The sequence below is a fragment of the Orbicella faveolata genome, unplaced genomic scaffold (genome assembly GCF_042242905.1).
Source record: "Orbicella faveolata isolate gen_17 unplaced genomic scaffold, um_ofav_v1 contig_14, whole genome shotgun sequence".
Classification (NCBI taxonomy): domain Eukaryota; kingdom Metazoa; phylum Cnidaria; class Anthozoa; order Scleractinia; family Merulinidae; genus Orbicella; species Orbicella faveolata.
Window position 1 is genome coordinate 11,850,736 of NW_028301541.1, and position 7,667 is coordinate 11,858,402.

At 43.1% G+C, this 7,667-nt stretch overlaps 1 pseudogene; it reads right to left on the bottom strand.

Annotated features, from left to right (window-relative positions):
• Nucleotides 1–1,796: 1,796 nt before the first annotated feature.
• On the bottom strand, nucleotides 1,797–6,467 carry LOC149114010 (uncharacterized; annotated as a pseudogene).
• Between the last annotated feature and the right edge of the window lie 1,200 nt (nucleotides 6,468–7,667).

Sequence of the window (7,667 nt, forward strand, 5' to 3'; positions counted from 1 at the left end):
GTCTCCAAGTACCTGCTTTCGAAGGAAAAAATATGAGATTTACCGTGAAAATGTTGCTTATTATATTGTGACGCCGGGCTCGGCTGTGGTTAGAACTGTTTGCAAGTACGGTAGGTAGATTCTTATCATGGAAAATTTGTCCTCGTGCGTTTTCTTTGGAGAGGCAGCAGCCTTACTTCAAGTGAGCTATATGTTTCTTTGGAGACATTGTTATGTTTCTTGCAGCTATCTGATCGAGCTGATGATTCTCGAGCTCGATGTATAGGTTTATTCCTCCTTTTGGTCGTTCTGGCACCACATGATTCAAATGTAGTTGTTTATGCGCAACTCTTAATTGTTTTGCATGTTGTATATGCCATTGTTCAGCATAATAAATAAACATTCACAAAGTCGAGAGCAATCGCCAGAGCACGACGTGTTTTTCAGGTTAATATGGAAGCAAGCTTCTTAGGTGTTTCTCTTCTGGACGACATTGAAGAATGACCTCTGCTTGCGAAATTTGCCCAGCAAAAGCATCTGGTATTTCGTAAACATAACACTAGAGTTTGAGCAATCGGTTCATGTTACTCCCGTAAAAAACTGGTTGATTTTAATTAGTGAATTGGTTAATTAGATTATTTTCAATGAGTGCAAATGTCCTCAAAAACATGAGAAGAGTCTGCAGTCTGTTTTTCTTCTCGTGCGTGCCACGCCCATGTCTCATCTCATTCCCCTTTACGCTAAAGCGTCATTCCTCATAACCCCTGCTGAATTTCGAGAGAAAAACAGACTGCCAGCAATGTAGCTTACTGCATGTGCTTTAATTGATCGTTATGGTATCATGCCAACTAATTGTTGTTTGCTATGCCACAATTCCTCTCTTTTGAATACTAATGTCTTTTCAAACTTTTTGTGACGACTAAATAACATTACATTATATTGTGTTACCTTACACATGTAACTGAAAGGTTGGACCCTGGTTCATTTCCTATTATTTTCATTATTTTTCTTAAGATTTCTATCTCTCTGGTGCAAATATGATGTAAATATCTGATTTTTGTCTGCCTTCCTCTAACAATTTTTCTTTTTCTTTTCTCAATATCTAGAGATTTTCAGTTAATTCCCTGAACTTTTTTGTGTTGTTAGTAGTAGTATAGCTCCCAAATTACACTGATGTACCCTTCTTTTTAATATATTCAAAATGGCTGCCAATAAAAATTCAAGAAATTGTGATGTCACAACCTGCGGTGGGTTTGCTTTGAGTGTGAATACTGTGCACATGTGGCTTGTATGAAGATTGACATACTCCTTCTGAATTGTGTTTTATCTTTTTTTGGTTTGTCTCTCAATACAAATGGTGTAGCATGGAGCTGATATTGTTTTTTCCAACATTAGATCCTTCATAGCCAAATGTGGCATTTGCCTTCCCCCTTGACAACACAAGGCATTGAATGGTTGAGGGACATAATTTCTTCTGGATCTTTTGAATGACTGACTGAGCTTCTGTTGAGATGGTTGATTCAAAGTCTTCAGGAAAAAACTGCGAATCCTGCTCAAACTACAAAATATCCAGACAAAAGATACGTATATGAAACAATTGAAAGTAGCTTCTTATGGCTTGTGGTTTTCCTCCTGTTAGAAAGGACTGTGGGTTGTTAAAGAAAGTAATTCTCAAAAGATAAGTAAAAAATTAGTTTAATAGAAAGATGTAAAAAGTGTTTTTACAAGCTCTCTTGTTGAAGAAAACAATTCTCAAAAGATAATTTTAAAAAAATTAGTTTAATAGAAACACGTAAAAGTGTTTACAAACTCTTGTACCAAATGGTCAAAACCATTGTGCTCACTAATACATCTGCTTTGACTTCGTCTGTTCTAGGCTCTAGCATACTGTTTAAATGTCCAATGGAATGATGGACACACTGTCTTCAAGGACTTTCCTCTTGGGGTAATAGCTAAATCCAATGTGATGCTGGGTGTAGGTCAAGACTTTCTTGTCCACGATGCAAAGGCCTCTGTTCTTGCCGGATTGACATGCTCTGTGTCTGCAACATGTTCAGGTAAACCTCTTTCTGGGGGTTGTTCAGTTTCTTGCTAATGCCTTTCCAGCTGGCTTTGTTGCTCTCCGTGCGACAACAGCAGTAGGTTTTACTATTGAGGCCCACAAAACCATCTCCACTCCATTCCACTTTGAAGAGCCCAGGTTTGTGCTTATCGTGAGCGGCGTTCTCTGGGGTGTAATTGCAGGGAAACCACTGGTGCTTGGTGGCAGTAAATTCTTCCTTCTTTTCGGGCTTGACCAGGTCTTCCATTGAGTCGCCAGCCAGAGACATATAAGCAGAATCAGTATCCATTTCCAAATACTGAAAGTCTGGCCTATCCAGATAGGCATCAATGCAATGGTAATAGAATTCCAGCATGGGTAACTTGCCGTAGATGAACACAAAGAAACCGATCTGGATGGGCAAGTCGCACTTGATCTTCTTCTTGTACATCTTTAACTCAAACACCTCATCGCTCAATTCTTCCAAATCGTGAAAGAAGAAACTGTTGATGGCACAGGCAACTTTACTGTCACCTTTCTCGTGACAGCCCATATCCATGATAAAGTGACCAAAACCTGCATTGCCCACCAGCTTGGCTGTTTCTCCCAGGATCTTTTGGTTCAGGTCCGCGTCGGTGGCACAACAAGAAGTGGATGCAAAGTCGCCAAAGAGTTCAAGCCAGGGGTGGGAACACCCGCTGGACTGCTTGGTGGACACGAGTGCCCAGCAAGGTCCTCTCGCCCTCATAGGATCCAATCAGAGCGCGTCTGGGCATGGTCATGATGTCGTGCTCCTCGGCAAAGGTCTGCATGTGCTCACCCATATCCTGTCGGTCTATCTCAAGGTCCTTGAGAATGGGCGTCATTTCGCTAAACTTCTCTTTTAGGTTTGGTAGGGTTTCAATGTCCACTTTCACGCCTGCGAAGAACGTACCCTCTCTCATGCGATGCAAGAGCTGAGTCTGTGACTGCTTCTTCTCGCTGCAGCTGGGAAAGTGCTTGTTTAGAAATGCCTCGATTTCTTGCCAGTTTGCTCTTTTTTTTGTGATACCACTGGCATTCACTGATAGTCTCGACCATCAGTTCTGTGAAACTCACCAGGTATTTCATCTTCTCCTCTGTTCTCTTCTTTCCTCGCTTCATGAGGTTCAAGAACTCGATGGAATGGACTGAGTTTTGATCCGCTCCGGTGCTGGTGAACTTTTTAGCGGTCAACCAACATCGATGACCGTGCCGGTAACAACCGTGAAACTCATAGACAACCTTGGAGTCAGCATCGTACCCACCCAGAGGTAATTGCCTAGGCCTGATTCGCTTCTCCCCTTCGTCGAGACGTGTGCGAAAGTTGGTGATGTCGCGTCCCACCCAAGGCCAGCCACTCGTCCGCTGCACAGCAGGACTTGCTTGGTACCAGCCCGTCTCCACAGGGGTTCCAGGTGGTGAACAGTCCCACAGGCATGGGTTGACTCAATGCTCATAAGTATAAGGCATTGGCGTCATAGCCGATGACTTTTTGCACGGGTTTAGCTGCCTCGCCGTATTGGGTCTCGTGGATCATTGGTCTTGTCTTCCTCCACGTGACGGTGGAAGATGGTGGCGTGTCCACCTACCATGTTATCTTTGAAGAGGTTGCACAGTTCTTCCATGTGAAAACTGGAGAGGTGTAAGCCCTGTTCCTCTAAGAATGACATTTCAAATTTGAAGGCCAGGCCAGGCAGACTGATGGCTTCTTTCAGCATGTCGATACCGTATGGCTCATCTTTTCCAGGGTTTCCAGGAATGGGACCACATCCAGGTTATTATACCAGACCAAAATGTCGCGGAGGGTTTGCATGCCTTTCTCTGCCCAGGCTCTCTGGCAGACGGCGTAATCTTCTTCGCTCAACTCAGTGTTCCTCAACCAGGACTTGAACGCCTCTCATAGTGGTAACTGAGGTTCCTCTAACTAGCTGATCAACTGTACATATTCATATGAGAAGAACCCCTTCTCCCCCTGACACTGGTAGGCTTTGAGAAAAGCAGCATAGCTGGTCCCTGCAGCCACGAAGTTGGAGATATCCACAAACTTGAGGGCGCTAGTTCTGAGGGCCAGGTAGGCGTGGTTGCGCTTGATGGCCAGATTGATGCCAGAGTGGTTGACCAGGTAGGGAATCAGGATGTCTTTCAGCACATTCAGATCGTATTTGCCAGAGTTGAAGCCAACGACCACCAGTTTGGTGACATGGCGGCACAAATCGGTCAGAAGCCATTTGGTTTTTCTCAGTTGATGGTTCGGTGGTTCGTCAGGAGAAGCTGGCGAAGACAATGACTTGATGTTCTCCCAACTCGAGGTCGACTCATCGGTAAAATGAAAGACCTTTCTCTACGTCGTCATCGATGAAGGCTCAATCTTCTTCCGTCTCTTCCTCATCATCACTTTCGTCATCACTGTCATTGTTGAAGCCAGTACTCTGCCCAATCTCCTCCTCACTCTCCTCCGATGTGCTCGCTGGTGAAGGTGGTGGTGGTTGAGACACGGCTCCCAAGGTTTCCTGTGGTTTAGGAGTGGAGTAAAGCGTGGCAGCTCCATCTAGCTGACTTTCTCGGCGATTTTTCCTAGATGGTCCACAAAGGCCGTCACGGTCTGAAGTGCTTGCTCTCTACCCTTATCCTTCACGACGAAACATTGGGGTTCCTCATAACCTAGGACATTGCTGGCAACGCTGATACTCAACGGTTGGTGTTCAGCGGTATACTCGAGCTTCTCCCTTTTTTCGGGGAGGTTAGTACCATCGCCAGGATAATACACCTCAATGTCAAAGGTGGCTCTGTACTAAGAATACTTCAGCTCTTGTGCAAAGGAGATGCCTTCTTCAAAGATGGTTTTGGAGAGATGAAACACTCCGCCGTAAACTCTGTTGACTTGGCAACTTTGCTCGTGAGCATTGAGACGATAGGCTTTTGGAAGAGATGCATTTCAAGTATAACATTGACTGTATTTCTCTAGGTGCTTTATGTAACTGAAGTGGTCATTGTACAGGTTGAGTCGGAATGCTTCCTGGCTCTGTTGTTTAGATAGAATGTCAGCCAGACAGTGAACCAGCTCCACTTTTTGATCTTCCCCCAAAGAATAGATAAACGTGTGGATGCCAAAGAGTTTATCCAAATTGTGCAAATCCCTCAAATGCACACCTGCGAAACTCTCCAGATTCTCCAGCGTAGTAAAGTAGCGAGAAGCCAATTCTTTGGTCTTTCTTCCCAAGTTTTTGAAACTGCAACCATGGTGTCGTGCCAAGCATTGAAAATAGTACAAGTTGTCAGCATATAACTTGCCAGTCTCTTGGTCTATTTCTAGTGCATCCAGACCTCAATTCTCAATCAGCCACTCGGGCAACTTGCCTTTCTCTCCCCGCCCTATAGGTCTGTCCTCCAGAGGGTATACATGGAAGGTGATGCTGGTTAGGAGTGCGACCCGCCACTTGCTGTTGGGCTTCTGTTGTCTGACGTACTCAAGCTAATCCACTTCTCCCACGCGCTGTAGATCTTCCTCGTCAGCGACAACCAGAGGTTGGTCAAAAATGAAACCATTTTGCGAGGGATAGTAATATCTCTTCTCTCCCGTTTCAACGTTGCTCAAAATAAACCCAAACGATATGCTTATCTTGAAAGCACTGCTTTGGTCACAGAAGATGGCATGAAGCATGTCACCAATGTCCTTATCCTTCTTCCGTCGCTGAGTGTACACTTTGATAAGTTGTCCACCACGTTGACCTGACTGGATCTGATGCCATTTCTCAATATAGCACTGCTGACAATCCTCTGGTAAGCTAGCAGCCAAGTCGGGTGGACACTCTAGGGAATTGTTGTGTAAATCATACACTGGCTCTTCTGGTTCTGCGGAAGGTGGTGCTGCTGGTAGTGTTGGTTGGTACATTTTCAGGTGTTCTCCATAACTGGCTTTGTAGTGGAAGCTCTCCTGACAAAACTATATACCGGGTATGTGTACTTTTTGCGCTTTAACATATGATTAACCTGTGTGGTTTTCACAATTCATATTGCACTAGTTCTTCTCGTAAAAAAAAATCCATTTATAAAAAATAAAACTATTTCTGTTTCAATTTTTTAAAAGAAAGCTCTTGACCATTCCAGTATTATAGACACCCTTTAGTGTCACGTAACATGAGCATGTTGCTTCCATTTTCTATGAGTAGAGTAGAGTAGAGTAGAGTAGAGTAGAGTAGAGTGCGTAGTGTAGAGAAGAGTAGTGTAGAGTAGAGTAGAGTAGAGTAGAGTAGAGAAGTGTAGAGTAGTGTAGCGTAGAGTAGAGTAGAGTGCGTAGTGTAGAGAAGAGTAGTGTAGAATAGAGTAGAGTAGAGAAGTGTAGAGTAGTGTAACGTAGAGCAGAGCAGAGTAGAGTAGAGTAGACAAGAATATAGTAGACAAGAGTATAGTAGACAACAGTAGAGTAGAGTAGAGTACTGTAGAAGTATAGTAGAGAACAGTGGAGAAGAGTATAGTAGAAAACAGTGGAGCAGAGAAAAGTAGAGTGTTTGAAAATTGGGGATAAGTTAACTAATGCCGAAGGAGTACTATAGAGTAGAGTAGGAGTAAGATTCTTTTGCTATACGCCTCTGCAGCTCTGGGGCTCTACTGCTGTACGAGTTCTAAGGCTCCAAGAATCTGAGGCTGTACGAGTTTTAAGGCTCCTACGGTTGTACGGCACTACGGTTTTTGAGTTATTTTTTGTAAAAAATACCTCTTAATCGGCACGTCGGGTATGTTACAGGTCAATGGGTGAGTGAGTGAGTGAGAGATGTATGTATGTCACACCAATCAGATTGGATCTACTATAAACAGCCAATCAAATTTCTTGTTGTGAAGGTAAATAGTATGTGAGAAGATTTGATCCGATACAGTTCAGAACGGACATATTTATTCTTCTGTAAAAGAGGAGGAATTATTCATGTATTGGGCTTATTTCGACATCTTCTGAGGCAAGGATTTTGTGGGCAAGTTTGATAAACATTTGCAATTGGATAATCAGTCAAAGAAACATAGTGTTTGGCATATAACTACAAGCATGCAATGAAGGGTGAGCTTTTCCCATTAGATAAAGTTTTCAATTAAATGAGTCTTGGCGGCTCTGCTACTAGGTTTAAGATTTGAATGATAAGAACAATTGTCTTTGATGGGAGCGGAATGCACTACTGGGAATTTGATGAGGTTGCGACCAGGTTTAAATCGTTTGCATGTTGTATTGAAACCTAAATATTGCTGCAGAGTTCGTAGTAAGTGTTCCGGGCTTGAAGTCAATGTCAACATCCATTGACAAGTTTCACTGTGAAAAGCGAAGAGACTACAATTAATTTGGTCAACAGAACAAAAAGATATTATTCTGTGACAATTATACAATTATAATGGTTCTTGTTTACCACTGGAAGGAGAAGATACGTTTTAAATGAAACTAAATCTTTTCTCTTCAATGTTATCAGGGTTTTCGCTTTTTCACATTAACAGCCAGCACGAATTGCAGTAGGAGAAAGAGGAAATTGTTTTTGTTCATGATAACTTTAGTGAGGTATATGGAGTCTTGGGCGTTTTATTGTATTAAACACAAGGACTTCGGTAATTGTAACGGTGGCTAGTTATGAACGAGATGAGTCTTGAG